Source organism: Dermacentor andersoni, chromosome 6 (assembly GCF_023375885.2).
Source record: "Dermacentor andersoni chromosome 6, qqDerAnde1_hic_scaffold, whole genome shotgun sequence".
In the NCBI taxonomy this organism is placed as follows: Eukaryota; Metazoa; Arthropoda; class Arachnida; order Ixodida; family Ixodidae; genus Dermacentor; species Dermacentor andersoni.
Genome location: NC_092819.1, coordinates 176437132 through 176458120, shown reverse-complemented (window position 1 = coordinate 176458120; position 20989 = coordinate 176437132). Strand labels below are relative to the sequence as shown.

At 42.8% G+C, this 20989-nt stretch overlaps 1 long non-coding RNA gene and 1 pseudogene across 1 annotated transcript; one reads left to right on the top strand and one right to left on the bottom strand.

Annotated features, from left to right (window-relative positions):
• Positions 1-20989, bottom strand: part of LOC140219041 (uncharacterized) — a 500311-nt pseudogene that overhangs the window by 230241 nt on the left and 249081 nt on the right.
• On the top strand, positions 8551-20813 carry LOC129382808 (uncharacterized). The gene is made up of 3 exons (XR_011895333.1): positions 8551-8565; positions 16881-18579; positions 20603-20813. It is a non-coding gene; the product is annotated as an uncharacterized lncRNA (long non-coding RNA).

Here is a 20989-nt window from a genome sequence, read left to right as displayed (position 1 = left end):
CCAATTCTTTAACAAATGGTTCATTCTACGTTATGGTTCTACCTACCTGTCTTCTACAAGCTGTGCATTCACATAAGAAAGAACTGTATATAATGATAGTGATGAAGCGGTGCATCTGAAATAACCTGTGACATCATCATAGGAACTTGGAAACAGGTACCACATAGTGATAACTTTGATAATCATTAATCATGTCTTATACATGGCTGGACATGTTTTAATTTGCTTCTGGCGTTCCTTGGGTCACATGATATTTTATGTACCTCACAATAAGACCTTGAAGCATAGGCATCTAAGGCTCTCACCTTAAAATGGAAGGATGCAAAATTGGTTGCTTCAATGTTGCTTCCCATGAAAATGAACTACTTGTACTTTGTTTAATTTATTCACTTGAGAAATGCACATATAATACCATCCATGTTAACATAGCAGCATAGGCGGCGACTATGTGGGGGGCTCCGGGGCTCGAGCCCCCACCGGAGATCTCCAGCTGGGGGGGGGGACTGAGCACCCCACCCCAGGCGAAACCGAAGCCTCCCTCCCCCTTCCCTCACAAACACACCTAAAGTGCCAATACCAGTGCTTTGTCACCCACATCATTTGAGGTTTCTTTTCACTTTCCTCGACCTTTTCCCTTGAAATTTTACTGAGGCTAGAGAGAGAGAGAAGGGAAGAAGGAAAGGCAGGGAGGTTAACCGGACTGAGTCCAGTTTGCTACCCTACACGTGGGGAGGGGAATGGGGAGTGAAAGAGAGAGAGAGAAAGAGAACGTAGGTGTAGGATGTCTATAATCGGGCACTCAAGTCGGTTGCCTTCAGGTAGTGAAAAAGCGCTCGAACTGCTTTCTGCGCTAATGAACTGTGAGGCCAGGCTCCCAAGATCTTGCAACTTTTGCATCGTTCATACGCTAACCGAATCCATGTTTACACGGATGGTTCCATCTCAGAAAATTCTACGGGCGCCGTTGTTCTACCATCTCAATCGGTCGTCATCAAGTTTAAGACTTCACACGTAACGACATCTACAGGTTCCGAACTGGCCGCTCTTCGCGCTGCTGTCGAACATATTGAAAAAGAACCGCCCAACAAATGGGCAATATTTTGTGACTCGAAAGCAGCCCTCCAGAGCTTGCGAAGTTTACGACGTGGCAATTATGAACAGCTGGTGTCACAAATCAACGAAACCTGCCATTGCGCTCCTGAACGAGGACATGATATTACATTTCAGTGGCTGCCGGGACACTGTGGCATCGTTGGTAATCACCTCGCCGATGGCGCTGCCCGACGTGCCCAGGCTGGCTCACCGACACTCCTTATACCTTTATCGAGAGTCGACGCTGCAAGAGAGCTTCGTAGTCTCGCTCGTACCATCACGTTAAGTTACTGGCATACAACACAGAACTCTAAGTGTCGTTTATACAGCCTCGACCCATCACTGAAACTTAAATTACCAGCGAATCTTCCACGACGTGACGCAACACTGCTGCGTCGGCTGTGGGTAGGAGTAGCATTCACCAACTCCTACAGCTATCGTACTGAAATGGCGGATTCACCAATGTGCACTAAGTGCAAGTGTGAAGAGACCATCAGTCACGTTCTGTGCCACTGTTCTCGCTTCGATAATCAACGTGAGACTCTCCAGTGTGCCTTGAATAGACTTAATGACAGGCCATTTACGGAAGCGAAGATCTTACTGAGGCTAATAGCTTACTGCATCCTTGTTGGCGCAGACTTGAACGGCTTTTAATTCATATTTTCGATTATTTCTGCAAAAAAATATTAAATTATGCGGTTCTATGTGCCGAAACCACGATCTCATTGTGAGGCACCCCGTAGTGGGGGACTCCGGAAACTTGGACCACGGGGGGGGGGGGGGGGGGGGCTCTTTAACATGTACCTAAATCTAAGTACATTGGTGTTTTCACATTTCGCCCCCATCGAAATGCGGCCGCCGTGGCCGGGATTAGATGTGGCGATCTCGAGCTTAGCAGCCCAACACCATAGCCACAAAGCAATCACGGCGGGTCACTTTATTTCTTCAAACCCTGACAATAGGGGGACACGCCCACCAGAAGCACTCGCGGTGGCTGCCTCATCCCTACTTTCTCACTTCAACATTATTTTAAATTTCCGCTGTAAACACCATGCACATATACAATATATTTAAATATACACACAGGACAAAGTTTATAATATTTTTGAAAGAGATGGAGGTGGCCAATTAAGAATTATTTCTAGCGGTATGGATAGCCTATGCCTAGAGAATGAATATGTCGTTGTATGCTCACGACGCTTCAAATTGTTTTGCGTGTCTTTTTGATCATGAATAAAACCTATAGACTTCAGTGATCCCTTCAGCAGACTCTTTTATCAACGGCGTATGAAATGCACGTGAATGTTGTGTGTCTCGGTATTGCTTCTCTTTACAGTAAGCAATGTCAACGACTCATGAAAAAAGAACATTTCTAATAATTTACAACATTTATTACGCATGGGAACATCGTCACTTACATGCAAACGTAAATATATACAGAGTGTCCCAATTAATAATAATGCACCAAGATTTAAAAAGAGAGCAATGCGTTACCCGAAGAAAATCTAGCGCATATTGTTTAAAGTACATTGCAGTAGCTGCCAATAATTTTTTCGTTACAGAGATTTAATTTGATCATTGTAATTAATTATCTAAGCTGATATGTACTATCCTAATTATCAAATTATCAATGAGGCATCTGAAGGCACAGCCAAGGGACATCTAACTGCGATATTTTCAGCGACGTACTAATTGCGTACTAATTTTTTATGATAGATGAATAAACCCTGTGAAATATGGAGAATACCACGTGACTGTGCTCGCAGCCGCATCATAAAGCAGCGCCCTCGAACATGCTCCCTCTGAGTTATCCGGGATGAAATAAAGGAAATAAAGAAATACATTGTGATCGACCTAATGCCTTATCTGCCACATCCCTGCAGAAGTAACACGTCTCGTTTGGTGTTACCTGGAAAAAAGTTGTGATAGCTGTTGTCTTAGCGTAGATAAAGTGCATGGATGGTTTTTTTTTGCTACAGAACCTGTCACCATAAAATTGAATGGACGTCAGTGCAAAGATTTAAAGGCGCGTTTTGTTCCATCCCATTTGCAATGTGTTTCTCTAATGAGCACCCGGTGAGCATGATCCTTGCCTTGGCATCTGCAAATGGCAACAAGAGGAAGACTGCAAATATGTATATCACTCATGGAAGTGTGGTGGTAGACCAAATGCATCGACTGTCATCAGAAATTGTGAAAGCCTGAGACAAACCGGCAGCTTCAACAAACCGGCGGAGGACTCCATCTTTGAGTCCTAGCCTACGCAGGGATGCTCTAGCATTTATGGCCTCGAACCCTCTTGCTAGCATGCGGGACGTGACCGCCCAGGTACCAATTTCCAAGTCGTCAGTTTGGAGAATTCTAAATGACAGTCTTTCACCCGTCCCACCTAAACCAGCAACAATGCTTGAAACCGTAGAATTGTTTAGATTTCTCACAAAAGCCCATAAGTCACCATACTTTTTGAGCAACATCATGTGCACAGATGAAGCCAATTTTCGCCGAAACGCCTAGGTACATTTGCATAATGCACACTAGTGGAGGGACTCCAATCCATGCTGTGTGAAGTGCAATAGGCACCAGTACCAGTAGTCGCCCAAATTGTGGTTCAGAATTTATGCTCGTGCTATAATTGGTCCCATCTTCTTCGATCACATACTCACTGGACAATGTTACATCAACAAAATCCTTGAAGGAATGGTGGATGAGTTTCTCTGTAAAGTCCCGCTGTCACCTCTTCCGCTTCTGTGGTATCAGCAAGATACCCGCAGACAGCAGCAGCCAAGCACGAAACTGGCTGGATGCGACTTTCAATGCGCAATAGATTGGAAGACACGGGCCTGTGAATTGGCCCGCTAGGTCATCTGACCTCTCTCCACTCGATTTTTTTTCTTTGGGGTTATTTAAGTGTATGATCGTGCTTACGTAATTGAGATGGACGTCAGATTAGTTCAAGGCAAGGATAACGGATGTCCGCCGTATAATTCCGGCGTCGGTCATCAAGAAAGCCACTGAAGACGTTTCATATTTAAAACAGCGCCAAACAACTCGGACAAGGATGGACACAGAACGAGCGCTGACTGCCGACAACACCTTTATTTAAGCGTGCACAAATATATACAATTCGCAATGGGCATAAAGAGAGTAAAAGAAGAAAGGGAAGGCGAGTCATCGTTGTTCAACTCCTGTTGCGCATGCGTCAATAACATTAAACTTGAGCAATGTTAGTGACATGTTAGTCACACATTCAGCCACACAAACTATAAACAAAAATAGTCACCTATTTCACTAAGTGCCCCTTAATTCATAGAATAAGGGTTCTCTCTTCTTTAAGATGTCCAGCCTGCTCATTTGTTAGCGGTGGTGTGGTGTACAATCTTTACAACGAAGTGACTGGTATTACGAACGATTTAGGAGGTCCCAGGCACTTTCTTATGTCTTTTACTGTACATGTCAATGCCCATCTATCTGTCACCCTGAAGGTCCAAGCCAAGTAGGTCCACTTGCTAAGTTTCTGTTACTGAGTAAGATGCATGCCAATCCCATTTTTTTAAGACTTGCATGCCAAAGAACCAGCAATAAGTGCAACATTTTTTTTTCTCAAGGTATAGATCAGAAGACACTTCTTGAAGCAAACCATCTTGGTGCCTTTATATAAATGCTGCTTAGTCACTAAAAGTCGTACCATAACATGTTTGAGGAAAATCGATTAGAACATTGATGCTTTAATGCAGTGCTGCTGTCATGCTTAACACTGCACTGTAAGTCAATTATAATGCAGTATTTTCTCATTCCAGTTACAGTGGAATCTTGTTAATCCCAGTGGTTCTGAGGCACCACAATGCATTATTGCTATAAAAATTTTGGAAAGCCTTTGCCAGTAGGCAGTGAGCTGTCATGCTCATTTCAAAATGCCTTTGTCTTCTTCACAACCTTGTATTATACTGTGAGATGTGGATCCTTCAAATATTACAGGAACTTGCATGGCTTGTGTACAGGATACAATATTTCCTGCGAGTGTCCTCAGCCTAGGTTGTGAAAGAGTGCTTTAAACTCATGGGGACAACTGAGAGTGACAAGAGGCATTATTTTGTTGAGGTAAGCAATCCTTAAGCTAAACCAAGAGGCAGTATGCATGACTGGAACTGAACTTTCATATTGAGTGGGCAATCCTCTAGCAGCACTGGCACGATGCTTGGATCTCTGTGCTTTTGCAGTTCTTTTTCTTTGCCTTGTTGTTGCCACAGTGTTTCACTTCCCTGCATTCGTGTCATTGACTCCTGCTAAGCTTGTGCAATTTTTCCTCCATGCAAGCACGGACTGATTTATCTTCTGTTTGGGAGACAGTCATAGTTTGTCCAGTGACCCACTGGGCTATGTGAATAATGTACACAATGATGCCATTTCAGACTTTTCAATCATTGAAATTGCCCCTCTTCAGCGGGCAAGGCAGCAGCAGCACTAATAGGTGTGGTACCATGATAATGCTTACTGCATATGCTCTCACCATCCCTTCGTTGCTTCATAGCCTCATTGCCCACATAGTCGGTGCCTTAATTTCATTCCTACATATGTCCAGGTGGTGTCCCAATCCTGTAGCCCTCTGGTGAGTGGGGATATTGAGATGAACCATCGCCCTATTAGGCCAACTAAATGTCCACATGATAAAAATTGTAATCTTGGTCCCCCAGTTGATTAATGGCTAACGTCATGACTATTGTAGTGTTGATAGCTCAGATATGTTGAGATAATTTTTGCTCTTCAAAAACACATGACATTGCTGAACTGTGGCTGTTCGTCAACTCTTGATATTAAACAATAGAAAATCTTCTTACTGCCCTCAAATATTTTGTGCGCGGTTTACAAGCTGGAACATACATTCAACAAACTTTCTCCTCAAAACTTAATAACCGCTTCTCAGAATTACAATATTGAAAATTGTTCATAGCAGAACAGCTCTTCTTGCATCATTTTGTGGAGTCTTGATAATAGCAATCCCTTGCTATTGAAAGTTGTAACATTCTTTTCATTAACATTGAAGTTAGAATGCTTTCAAGTCGTCTTAAATAAAAAAAATAGGAGGCTTGGGACATATTGTGATATAGGGCCTATCTAGACATTTTTAAAGTTCTGGAATAAGAAGTGAACATTCACGAATGTTTGTACTGAGAAAAAGGTACCGAGTTCCATTTATCTAAGCAGTGGTTCATACGCACCTCTAACACCACCCCAGGAGGAGTCGGACACTGCGAAATTTTTTCCAATATACCCCCCCCCCTCCTTACTTTCTCCCGCACGCAAGAGGTATTCGCCAAATGCCAGTTAGGTCGGAAGGGACAAAATAGAAAGGTGTCGTTTTGCGCCTCTTGTTCATCGAGCAATGTTTCAGAAAAAATGAGGACATACAAGGCACTGTTTCCAACTAAATTTTTTATCCAAGAAAACCAATATACAATAAACTACCACTTGAATGTCACTTAAACAAATTATTCAGCTGTACGAACTTTTTTATATCCCCCATCGTAACGCCATTCCACCCAATGCAAATGCCTTTCAGTTTAACAAAATTCAGCACAGTGGCATTTCAGTTCTGTGACCATATTCTGCTACATCATCATCATCATCATCATCATCATCATCATGATTTTTATTTTCACCACTGGATACAAGGTGAAAAAAGGAGAGCCGGAAAAAAAACGAAATCTCTTCGGCTTGACAAAGCTCCGGTCTCCCAAACAGGCACGGAAGCGGCTGGTGTAGCAATACAATCACGCATAAAGTGTAGATATAAGAGTATTTTTAAACACAAATACATATAGAAATTTTCATGTTATTACATAGAAACTAGTTAGAATACAGTTGTGTCAAATGACTCCCAGTATACAATTATAATCTGTTATCTTGCATATTATTATTTAACACAGACTCAGTCACATATATCATAAGAATGCAAAAGCAATATATGTATACATATATATGCATATATACATACACACATACATATATAGGTATAACAAATTTCACAGAAGTGTACAATAAACACAAGTTAGCATCAGGAAACGTTCTTTTTTTTAGAAATTATTTTACATACTTGCAAATATATAAGTGCATCTATGTTGAAAACATAAAAAAAAAGAAAATCTGCATTAGGCTGCTGCATTCGCGACAGACATCTCGGTAACGTAGCCCAGGGCGTCGTCACATCCTTGAATTTTAACAAACGCGAAGACGCCCTTTGCAGCATCCAGTTTCAGAATCAGAATCAGTTTTATTTTCCTCAAGGAAAGGAAAAATGGACCCTAGACAAAAAGCTGCTCATTGAACAGCTTGACGAGGCCTGAGGCCCTACAGGCAGTGGCAACAGCGGCAAAACAGCAGTGTATGTCGTACACCCATACTAGAAGAAAAAAAAATCAACTCGAGAAGCAAAAAGACTAAAAAAGAAAGAAGCTGCTCGCACCAAGCTGTGAAGAACGAGAAAAAAATATTTACATATACATACACCAATAACAAAACAATATTGTACACTGACATGTTATATTCACACGTACACACCCGTAGAAGTGGCGCGCGTACGCCCCTATATATACATATGTACTATATATATATATACTATATATACAATGTTGCTGCAGAGGATCCGCTTACAGCACGGCCGCCATGGTTGCGCAGGACGCCAAGTTTGGACACAACCAGCCAGCTCATCTGGCAACATGGATCCAGCACGACTACTGTGGACGCAACCGGCTGCCTTCATAAACGTCAGCTGGCAGCCGCTTCACTTGGGCACGACACCACTTCCAGAATGGCAGGCTTACGTCCGTTGCCCTTTCAGATGACGCTCACTTGGGTCGTGTGTTCCGGACTGCTCGGTTCGTGCCATGTTGCTGCAGAGGATCCGCTTACAGCACGGCCGCCATGGTTGCGCAGGACGCCAAGTTTGGACACAGCCAGCCAGCTCATCTGGCAACATGAATTCAGCACGACTACGGTATGGTGTCTAGATACATGCGTTTCCCCGCAGGCCGGCTGAGGCCGGTGAACAATAGAAGGCAGCATCCACGTGACCCTGCGTTCCCGGATGTTAGTTCCCTAAGTTGGTTTCCAACTGTCCCTATGGGGCCACTGAATACCTAGTGTGTCACGTGATTGGGAGGTTTCTGCCCTGTATTGCTGCCCGATTATACAACAACCCTAGTGCGTGCAATGTCGGAATGGTGCACGTCTGTGATCGAGCTGCCATTGGCGATGACGATCGTCGCTGCGAATTCTGCAGCAAACTATTCATACAGAGGAAGAACATGCTGCAACACATCAGGAACCTTCACAAAATGGCCGTGGATGTCAAGAAATTGATGAAATGCGACGTATGTGGCACTTCCCTGCCTACAATGGAGAAGTATTCGGTGCACCAGATCGCTGCGCACAACATCGAGGCTGATTACGTGCACCTGGTGTTCCGGAACAATAAGGGTGAGGAACAGTTTTATTAAGTTTATTCTCAGTCATCGTGAGCAAATGACGTTTAAACGCAATATTATATCTTGGACTTTTTTTAATTTCTTGTTGCGCAGTGTGCCTCCAAAAAGGCAGTTGTTTATGCTTTGCGGGCCTTTGTTTTCTTTTTCTCTATCTGTTTCGCGAAGAGCAGCTCTTGCGCAGGTGCCTAATTTATTTCCTTGGGGTATTTTGAAGTTTGTATCCTCGTTAAATATAATTTGTTTGTTTATCCATCTATAGTATAGTCATGTGTGCGCGCTCCCAGCGATGCGCTACATGACGTACGTTTGGCATTGTCTGCTTTCCTGCACAGCAAGTGGAGTGAAATTTGACGTTTGTACATCTTCTTATTTTTTTAAGCGACAGGAGTAAAGCCTGTTTCACATGATGCGATTTTCGTCGCACCGGAAGTGCGATTTCCGTCGTTTGCGATGAAAATCGCAGTCGCAGTGCCGACCCCCCGATTTTCGGCTGCGACCAACCGGTTGGTCGCACAGTCGCACCGTCGCACCGATCGCTGCGATTTTCCGTCGAAATTGCGCGGAGAGCTGTCAACGGAGCTATTTCGCCGGTTTGTTTTGGAAAATGGCGTCTCGTACGACAAGTGCAATGCGCGCAGACGTGGATCGTCGAATTCGGTACGTACGCGCAGGGAGAATAAAAAAACTTGTACCGCAGATTGCATTCTCCGATTGCTATGCGTTTGTTGACACGCTACACAGCAAATGAAGTGCATTTTCACGTTTGCTTCGTACGCCTTTGCGAGTTGTCAGTGCTAGGAGGTGTTCGATCCCCAGCAGACGACGAGGTCGTCACAATGTTCTTTTGTAAAATCGCGCTTACGGAGCAGCTTGAATTATTTCAACCTCGGCAAGGGCAAATGACAAGACAGCAAAGCACCCGAAGTTTCAACGTTGCGCTGAACGCGGTACTGTTCAGTTGCATTTTCTTGTCGGTTTTCAAGCATGAATTTCCCGATGCATCTTGAAAGCTTATCTTGCCTCTTATTAAATTTGACAGAGCAAAAGTGTAGGCTATCGTAATGAATTTGCTACGATAGCATTAAATTCGTGGTTTGAATAAAATATTACATGCATGTTAAGTTGCACCTCTTCTCTGGAGAATTTTTTTTCCTTGCACAGAAACCAATAAACATAGACTATGTTGCGGACTTTGTTCACTTGCTCTGCAAGGTAATTAACTGTACAGCTAGTAGATTAATTAAATTGCTTGCTATAGTGGCAAAGTGACGACGTACCCTCCTGCACAATTATGTAGAACTCGTGCAACAATGCGAAAAGCAGGCAAACGGCCTGTTCTTGTGGGGATAAACCAGTACAAAACGACACGCTGAAGAAAAGTAAATCAAAACTGTGCAGTGAAGTCAGCCAGTACAAGCAGTTCTTGCATGTTCACAGCTGATCAAGTGTGCAGAAACATTCATGCCTTACATGTTTCTAGTAAGTTTCTAATAAGTTTGTGATCACATATATTAGTGTGTAAACCCATATAACGATATCCGCTGCGATTACTATCTCTATAAGTAATGAAATACCATGCTACTTGCAAGAACATACATCACCCGAGGATTTTAGAACAAATTGCTGCATTTCAACTATACACAATATGTGGTTTATTCAATAAAGGACCACAAACTGGGCTTTTTTTGCAATGACAAACTTATTCCAAACTTTACTTACATAGAGGCAAGAAAAAGAAATTATAGACAGACATATCGTTCTTCAACTTGTTCACCTGCCACTGTGGCTATAGCATTCTGCTGCTAACACAAGGCGAGGAGTTGATTTGCCAGCCATGGAAGTCGCATTTCGATGGGAGTCATAGGTAAAAAAAAGCTCTTGCACTTAGATTTAGTTCACCACCTTATATTGAACCCTTAAACTTCAAAATACTATTGCATAGGGGGGCATACTTAAGCAAAATCTAACACCAATAGAAAGCAAAGGGCAGAATTGTAAAACAACCATCTTTCGTGATAATTCGAGTGTGTAAATATTCATTGCATCAATATGTATTGTTCAACAGCACTGCACAAATAAGCATGATCAGGTATAGCAAGTACTCTGTCAGGAAGCTATGTATAAATGTCAAGGCATGAATGCTCATACTACGTCGCACACATAGCACAAAAAAAACCTTTTTCAAGAGTTGTCCCTTCTGGCAGATATGAGTGGGCCATAAGCAGCAGAAACTTTATTGCAGGACATTGTGTAATACCGCTTATGAAAGAATGAAGAGAGTGAAGAGGCTTTTAACAGCAGTAGCTCATGCTGCTCTAATAAGAGGAACAATGAGCAAAAACATTTCTGGTAGAGCACTTAAACAGTAACTTTCTGAAAGACAGAAAATTCCAGGTGAGAGTTGGAGGTACATTAGGCCCACACACACCAACAACACAGGCATACTACAAGAAACACTACAGCCTATGGTGTATTACAGTCTATGGGAAAGCTATCTTATACAGAAATCAAGAATGATGCAACAAGCCCTCGACAACACTGCAGACTTTCTTGGCCAGTCTGGCCTCGCTTTCTGATAAGTCAGCTCATATCGACGTTGGCAAAAAAAGGAAGACTAGAATCAAGAACTACCCCAGATTGCACATTGTGATCCACATAGCTGGACAAATATGCCCGCAAGTCAACATCCACAAATCCTCAGCTAGTGTAAGCCCATGACGGCAGAGCCAGCACGTGGGTGAAACAATTATGCAATGCCTGGGCGCAACTTCCACACCTGGCGAAAAGAATAATCTTGAAATAATGGGGGTGGACGAGTGGATACTATAGAAAATCACAGATGCTGTGCTTGTGTCCAAGGTGTGGTACGGTATGCATTACCAGCAGCACACAAAAAAGACAACTCATCGAATACAGGCATCGGGTAGTAATAACAGGTCTTTCCAACTGTACCATGCTTGAAGACCTCCATGAGAAAGAGCTAACGAACAAGCACCTAGACAGAGTAGGGTTGCAGCCTGCAGCACAAATTCTTTGTCTCAAGAGCTCAGAACCTCGTCCCAAGATACTATGCCAGCTAGCATATAAGATGCAAAGACGGCTACCCCTCCCTTCAGAAACACAACCTCGGGAGTACCTGAACTTGAAACATAACAGGCCCATACCGTGGAATATGGGGGCAAACAATTAGGCCAGGAAACTGTATGCAACTGCCAAACACACAGAGGAGGTTGCTAATCATGAAGATGCAAGCAAACATAAGGCACATATAGTACACTGATCTGGCAATAGCAGTGTAACAGTAGTATGACACTACATAAACTTAAACCCCATATAACGTTTCGACAAGTGGACTTGTCTTCTTCAAGGTCCACGTGTGGAAACGTTGGCTCCTACTTTCACCTTGTTCTCATGTTGCTCATCGTCTTGAATTTCCATCTCCTGCCTTCCCCGAGTTTTCCCCAGAAAAAGAAAGACATCTTTGAAGGATAGATAAAATTGGTGCTTGATGCAGCCAAACATAAATAAATATGCTACAGAAAGAAAATAGAGAAAAATTCCAAGTGCAGGAAAAAATCATTACAATTGCCAATCCTGCATGCCGGCACCTTTCAAGAAACACTGTTGTTATTCCAATAGACAGACTGACAGCTTGCTTATGCAAGCACATTCTTCCACTTCCATGCCATTGGGAAAAAAATGAGTTTCCTGGAGGGTAATCACATGCACACTTGGTGATCACAATGTTTTTTTCCCCTGGACTTGTATATCTATATGTATTTTCTCCTTTTCCCGCTTTTATGTTTGGTTTCATCAAGCACTAGTCTTTATCAGGTTTTATTGCTGTACTACTTTGTGGTAACCTTTATAGATCACTGCATTTTCACAATAAACCTTTTAATTAGAAGTTAGCATACCCTGTTCTTACTGCTTCACACTGTACATTCTTGCTACATTGGCCAAATAAAAGATTTTATAAGGTATCATGAGGGCCATTAAAGTGACTTGTTGCAGTCTAAAAAAAAATGAATAGCCTGGCTGCAAATGGCACCAGAGAACACATAGGACAAACAAGAAAACCGAGATGATCTAACAACCAAAAGTTTAATGTACACACCGAGTAAATGCTCGCTTACAAGCAATAGACTGAACATACACAAAAAGGAGAAGCAAAAATGCATGTGCGTTTCCTGACAGGAAATGCATCCATTTCTAAAGGAGGCCGTGCTGACAAGATTAACCCAGCATTTTTAGATTTACAGCTTCTGTAATTTCTCTAGGCAGCCGATCTGCACAGAATGCTAGCTTCTTCCTCTACAATGCACACTCAGATGTGGAGAGTGCATTGTAGAGGAAGAAGCTAGCATTCTGTGGAGATCGGCTGCCTAGAGAAATTATGGATGCTGTAGATGCAAATACACTGGGAGAATCTTGTGTCAGCATGGCCGCTGTTACACTTTCAGAGATGGATGCGTTTCCTGTTGGGATCTGTATGGACACACATCAGATCTTGCTTCTGCTTTTTGTGTAAATTCGATTTATTGCTTGTCGAACAGCATTTACTCGGCATGTTCAATAAACTTTCATTTGTTAATACACCTCATGATTGTCTCGGTCTCTAGCAGAAAGGCGTTCATTCTTTTAACAGTGAAGCTGTATATGCCTAGGCGAAACACTCATGGTCCGATCCCAAAAACCCTACTGTAGGGGTATGAGCCATTGTTTAAGGGGGTGTGAGCCATTGCATTCGCCTTGCATGATGGACGGAGACATTTCTTGTTGGGTAGACATAGAAATGCTTATGCATTTCAAACATACATTATATCTGCGTATTATTGCAGGGAAGGGACACAGAGGGGGATGGGGTTAAGACAAGATCATGATGTCATTATTATCACAGCAAAGGTGTGGTGGGCCATTGGCTAGACAGATAGTGACGTCGTTTCTCTCTAGCAGCAGTCTCTCCGACTTCCCAATAGGTTCGAAAATGTGTCCCTGTATTTAATTAAATGAAATGTGCAGCCCCAGTGTGTCACTTCGTAACTACAGTGCATAACTGAGTCATAAACATTATGATTAACGCATTACAAAACACAAGTGCGTAACATAATTCAGAAAGACTTTGATGGACCCACTGGATTAACACAATGAACCACTCCATTGCACTTTCTATGATGGTGATCTTGCAAAGTGCAATGTGTGGCATTCCAAATAAAGAATGTGATAAACCCAAGCCAAACATGTGCATAACCTCATTAAGAAACGCAGACATAACCAATAATACAGAAAGACTTGAATAAACCATTGGAATTAACCCAGTCATAAACACCGGGGCTGCACATTTCAGCTTTGCTGGTTCACCGTCTCTACAGGGTGCATGGGCAGTAACTTTTTCTGTTATTGTTTGTTAAGTATTGTATAATGTTGTGCCAGTAAAACACGTTGGGCTAGTTGGTGCAATGTATTGGTACTGCTTTTTTTGCTGGTTTTTTTCTTAATGTTGTGCCCTTCTTCCTTTTGTAACAACTTTTTTATTCCCCCTTGCATAATACTCCAACCTTGCAGCCTGCGAGGTATATAAATAAATAAGTACATAAGCACGTCATGCATTCATTTTGTGCGTGGAACAAAAACGCATTGATAAGCTTAGACACATAGTCATTGCTTCACACTTTCGAAATGAATAATTATAGCTTGCTATCGACATTGAAGCAGCCTTTCGACAGCTAGAAAAGGAATCAGTTTTTCCAGCTCTGAACATTGAATTGCAGGAAATGCAAGCAGGCATAAAATTCTGCCAATGTAATCTGTTTAGGAATACCAAATTGGAATAAACATTGAGGCTTGCATTTGTACTTTCTCTGGCTGAGCAATCTAGTTTGAAATGACTCCCATAAGCATGTCGTAACAATGTTGATCTAATACAGACTAAATGCATGACTAGCTTAAGATATCTGGATGATTGCTATATATTACAGTGAAGAAACTATAATATCTAATAACATTAATAATATAATAATAATATTTATTTCCACAAAACAGGCTAACCGTGAGAGGCGTGCGAGGCTGAGCTGAAAGCTGAAAAATTCTACGGCAAGTGCGCCTGCCGTGGGCCTACGATCCTGCATTACGAATAGCGCGTATTGATATGGTCTTCTTGTTAGAAGTTCCGAGTATACTACCAGCGCGAGACACGGGACAACAAAGTGGACGAGAAGCGTGTCTTTTAGAATGCTATGTTACAACGTACAGGTTTCTACAAAAGTGACGGTAACTGCTCGAAACATTTGATGCGTCGGCTTTTGCGCCTTTAGAAATATTTAGAGAGGGCTCCCATATATATATTCGCAGCGCAAGCACGGCGATGGACGAACCAGGCTAGCGCTAAGGTTGAATTTCACAACACGATTTTCATTCCACGTCGTAATCACACAGATCGTTTGAGGCTTCGTTCAGGGGCACACGCGGGCGTTCGGGTTGGTGCTTCTTGTTGCGTTTGGCGTAAGAATATGGCTAGGAGCAGGTACCACATATGCGCAATGACGGGCAATATACACGCATCATTTCTCCAGAAGCTGACGCCGAGCATGGGTAGCGCGAGGATCTTGTTGGGCTGACACGACAACTTCGTGGCAGCCGAATTCCGAATACTGCATATACGGTGAGGGTAGCTATATGAACTTGTCGATAGGTCATCTTGTAGATTGTTGTAGCGCAGGCAGAACGAAACGGTCATAGAATGTAGATAAGACAACACACAGCGCTGAACCACCTGCGAACAGCTGTTTACGTGCGCGATGTCGCACTGAACTACAGAAACCGCCGTCGCGCACCCCAAGACAAATCTTAACTAACGTTTTTAAATTAGTAAACGTACATATTATTTGTTTATAATCAAGAGAAGTCAATAATATTATAGTGTAAACGTTTTATTCACTACAATAAAAGAATTATGCAGCGTGTGCCACGAAGCCGAACGAGACCCTGGCAATAAGCAACCCTGGGCGTCGCACCAGTCGCATTGTTGAAATCGCAATCATGTGAAATGAGCCCTCAAAAAATCGCATTGCGACGCGTGCGACAGCACCGATTTTCGTCGTTGCAGTCGCAGCATGTGAAACAGCCTTAAGCTGTTCTGCGTTCTGACGTTGCTCTGTGCCACATACGTGCGTGGCCTAGTCTTCGCCTCAGTGCACGTTGCAATGCGGCAGAGACGCAGAACCGGTACCATACATGAATTTGCGGATGTCGCCGGGATGGTTTCACAGCGTATTGTGGGCAAACTCTTTAGCAGTACATTTCATAGAATAGAGCGAAATGTGACGCTCGCGCAACCCCCCCCCCCTTTTTTTTTTTACTTAAACGAGAGGAGGGATTTGCTCTGCGTTCTGACGTTGCTCTGCGCTACTTGTGTGCGTGGTGTAGTCTTCGCCTCAGTGCAGGCCGCAATAGGTCCGAATGCAGGCCGACGTAGGTCCACGACCACACTTGCAATTGCGGCTGTCAGCGGCTTGGTCTCCCGGCGTACTTTGGGAAAATTCTTTAGTAGTACCACAGTCCCTCAATAGAAGGACTCTGGTTGTAGATTTCATAAAGTAGAGCGAAATTTGACGCACGCGCAATCCTTTTTTCTTTAAGAAGAGTGTGTTAGGAGGCTACTTGGTAAGACATCTTTTTGTGAACTTAAACTGCGCTTGAGAAAAGACACCAACGTAGAAGAAGACAGGATGAACGCAGACTAGCAACTGGTTTATTGAAATCACACGTAATGCTGCCTCTTCGAACCAGGCGCATGCCCAAGCCAGATCATAACCGCGTGACGATGGAACACTCCCTCGCCAAGCCCCTATCTACAGTAAAAAATCAAGCTCTTCTTGAAAAGAAGGAGCTTTTCAAGAAGAAACTGAGAGAAGGGATTCACACTGTTCTGGGGCGTAGCTTGCACCATGTGCTCTCAGTTCGTCTTTGTCTTATCGTAACAGCATTGCTATGAATGTACAGTCTGATTCAATATTGAGGAAGGAGTGAGCATAGATAATGCTTAAGTTTCATATTTGTTTCTTATTAAAACAAAACTAATATGATAAATTTTTTGAAGTTATGGCGCATTGCATTTGAAATTCAATTTTAACATAAATTTGAGCAATATCAAGGGTGACCTCATGACACAGTCGAGTTGAAGGTGAGGGAGTAAAATAAATGCTACATTAGCCCGTGTCCAAAGCCTTCAGAGTGATTATTTTTGTTTGCATCTCTCTCCCAATAGTACTTGTCACTATCTGATGCTATTTTGTGCTTTTATTACAGAATTTCATGAATGGAAAGCAGCAGAAGAGGGTAGCCAAAACTGCTGGTTCATTTTGCCCAGGGACCCCAAAAAGCTGGCCAGTGGAGAAACAAGGATCCACTATTACTGTAATAGATCAGGCGAGGCAAGGAAAAAGGAAGGTCATAGTGACCGTCGGGAGAAAAGTTAGGGGAGCTGTAGGTCTGGTAAGATATGTCTTTCATTTATTACCGTCACAATTACCGTCCGACACCTGAAGGCACCACCATAAAAGTCAGGTATCAAAGAAACCATTACGGTCATAAACCAGAAATTCAGCACTTGAGAATGAGTGACAAGGAAAAGGCCAGCGTAGCAGAGAACCTAGAAAGGGGTGTGCCCATGAAAACCATTCTAAAGCGAGTAAGAACATCTGTGGCATCCAAGCTGAGGCCCGTGCACTTGGCAGAGTGCTCAACCCTGCATAACATCAAACAGCAGTTTAACATTGCTGCTCCTGAACATTGTCACACTAATGACGCTATCAGTGTAGACATGTGGGTGCTTGTGATGAAAGAAAAAGGTGAAACACTTGTCCGCCTGTACAAGGCACAAGGTGCAGTGGACCCAAGTGGTACATTTCCTTCAGCAGACTTTGCTCTTGTTCTGATGACAGAGTCTCAGAAGGAGCTACTAGAAAAATTGGGCCCTGCAGGTACTGTATGTCTTGACTCCACACATGGAACTACAGAGTACCAGTTTGAGCTGACCACTCTTCTGGTGCTAGATAAAATAGGATCAGGTGTAGCTATAGCTTATTTCATCTGCAACCGGATGAACGAGCAAACTTTGACAGCATTCTTCAAATATCTGGAGTCGGCCATGGCCAAAAAAGTGGCTGCTAAGACATTGATATCTGATGATGCGTCGCAATTCTACAAAGCATGGTCCATGGTCATGGGTGCTGCAAAACAGAAACTTCTCAGTGCCTGACATGTGGATAACAATTGGCGTAAGAAGATACTCGAGTGTGTAGAGAAACAGCTAAGGCCACATGTTTACCATAGTGTGTGGCTACTCTTAGAGTTCCTCGCGGAAAAGGCATTTGAAGATTATTTTAAGCAATTCCTTTCTAGTGAGGAAGAAAAACTGAGGGACTTCCTGAAGTACTTCAATGACCACTATGCAGTTAGGCCGCAAGAGTGGGCCTATTGCTTTAGGACTAGAGCAGCTGTCAACACTAACATGCACCTTGAGAGCAAGCGCAGGACGTTAAAGCATACTATGCTGGAGAGAAAACAGAATAAGCATGGTGACAAACTTATTTCTGCCCTCATGGACTTGACAAATCATTTTTTAATGAAAAGGGCTATCCAGATGATGAAAGGGGCAAAGGGTAAGAAGCTGAGCAGAATTCAGAAGAACCACAGGTCTGGCAGTGAAATGGCAGCTTGAGCCAAATTAAATGAAGATGGCTGTGCCAAATTAAATGAAGATGGCATATAGACTGTGCCATCTCAGTCTATTAAAGGGCTCTCATATAAAGTGCCAAAAGTGGGAGATGGTGCTTGCTGTCCTTTGAGGTGTAAGGAATGTGCAGTGTGTGTGCATACTTACATGTGCACTTGCTATGACCATCTTATACACTTTACAGTGTGCAAGCACATTCACTGTGTGGTCATCGCTAATCCAACTAGCAGCAACAAGGCCCCTGAGAGCTCACCCGAAGAAGCATGTGAGGCAAGTCGGGCATTGCACATTGTACAGAGTATAACAAAGCTGGAAGCAGCCAAAGCAGTGTAAAGCTCAGCACTCTTAAGAGCAAAAATGGACTCGGTCAGACAGGCAATATCAGATGGTGAAGTCTCTGAGGGTGTGGCTGAGAAGGCAAACAATTTGTTTGAGCCAGTTTTCATGCTTGTTGAAAGTAAAAGTGACCCAAAAAGAAAGATGCCAGACCATTCAAATGAACCAGCCAACAAAAAAGTTGTGCACCTGTTAAGATTTCACTCTACAAAAAACCCTAGATTGTCGCAGCCATCATCTAGCCTTTCAAGGCCCACTGAAGCTCAAAAGGAAGTCCTTAAATAGCAGCTTAGGGACAGCAACATAGAAACAAGAGATAACCATGTCAGCAGGGCACGATTACTGGTAACAAGCCTCCAGTGCAGTTATGAAGAGAGAAGTGGTGCAGTAGTGCTGTGCTGTCATGCCTTATTGAAGCAGGTTGAGGGCTCGCATGTTAACAAATCATGACATGTGGTCTCTGATGATTAGCCCGTCTGTTTTTGTCTGTGGTGTGCAGCCATATGTCACAGCTGGATGGTATGTGTGTTAGAGCACGAGAGATGCCTCCATGCTTGCTGTATGAGCTGCTGGTAAGTGTTCTGTGAAAATAGGTACAGACCCAGTGGTCATCTCTGGTATGTGGCAGCTGTTGGATGGTAGTGTGTTAGAGCACGCCTCCATGCTTGTCATATGAGCCGCTGGTAAGTATGTCTGTACATAGATGTAAGGAAGTGCATTGGATGGTGTGTAGTGTTTCAGTGTGCAAAAGCCTCCAATGTGTTTTGCTACTTATAAATTTGTGTAAACACTCAGTAGCGCAGTAGTTATGATGTTGCACTGTTGAGCACGAGCTTGCGGGTTCAATCCCAGCAAAGGTGGCTGCATTTCAGTGGTGGTGAAATGAAAAAAAAAAGTGTGTAGTTGAATTTAAGTGCACATCACAAAACCCGAGGTGGTCAAAAATATTACTGAGTCCCGCACTGTGGCATGCCTCATAATTCGATCTAGATTTTGTGTTCCATGTGATGTTCTTATTGCCCATTTGAATAAACTTTTATTTTTCAGATTACCAAAATAGAGGGCATATGCAGTGGTATTGTGTGCAGTCTGGATAAGTTGCTCTGGTCATGAGCACTCAATTAAAACTTCTGCATATTTGGCTGCAGCAGACAGTGTCATAATGATTGTAAAGACTATGCAGAAAGCTTTAGGCCACTCTACATATCAGATCAGTTTTATATTGCATCCCTTATGGTGCATCTCTTACTTGAGTAGGCATAATAACAATTGGCAATGCTTCCTTACACATTTAATATTTTTCTCTTTTTCTTTTGGAAGAGTAGCCTTCGAAGAATAATCTACAACAGTGCTCCTACCTTCTCTTTCACTGTCTCCCCATTTCTTTTCTACACTTCAACTTCATTCTACGCACTTTCTTATTCTCCTCTTCATCCTACATTGAGGGTGTGGGAAAGTGAGCTAAGCGTGCATAAAGATTGCTGTGCCGAACTTAATTGCGGCACTGACGAAAACAAATCTTTGCCAAAAGGTTCACTCCAGCTACATTCCCCCTCCAAACACTGTTTATCACTTCAAGCCTTCATATTCCTGTGAGCTTTTGTCTTGTTTAACAGTTGTAACAGTCATACTATTTATTACTATCAATAGCCAGCATACATTTAGCACTGCAAAGGGCTGTTTAGAAGATGTGCGAGTTTCTACTTCCCTTATGATAAATACTCCAGACATTCAGTCTCTATTTTATGAAAATCTTTCAAACATTGCCAGTGATGACCACCATATAGGTTAATGTCGGCATGGGATTGAGGCTTTCCCGCAAAAAGAACAGTTATGTTGTGCTCATATCATGTGACTGGCAGTTTCTGCTGTAATTTTTGCACTTGTCAACTGCACTGTGAAGAGTTCATTTCTGTGAATATGTGCTGGCCTGATTCTTCTTGTTCACGCATTTCAGATCTTGTGCTATGAGATGAGGAGGTGTAAAATAAAAACACCGTGTAGATTTCACAATGCCTTTAAGAAACCACGCGAAGCTTGGAGATGAAGCATTACATGCACCTTGAACCAAGTGTCTGCACACAGCGAGTGAAAGTTGTTTTGTCATGAGCGAGGGTGTCGGTGTTACTTGTAACTACCTTTAAATAAAGGTTTGTTTCAAAACAGTGGCTCAACTCTGTGTTTCCCCCGGTAAAAAACACAACCATTGGGATTTTCATGAGCGAGGGTGTCGGTGTTACTTGTAACTACCTTTAAATAAAAGTTTGTTTTAAAACAGTGGCTCAACTCTGTGTTCCCCTGGTAAAAAACAAAACCATTGGGATTTACAATTTGCTTTTTAAAC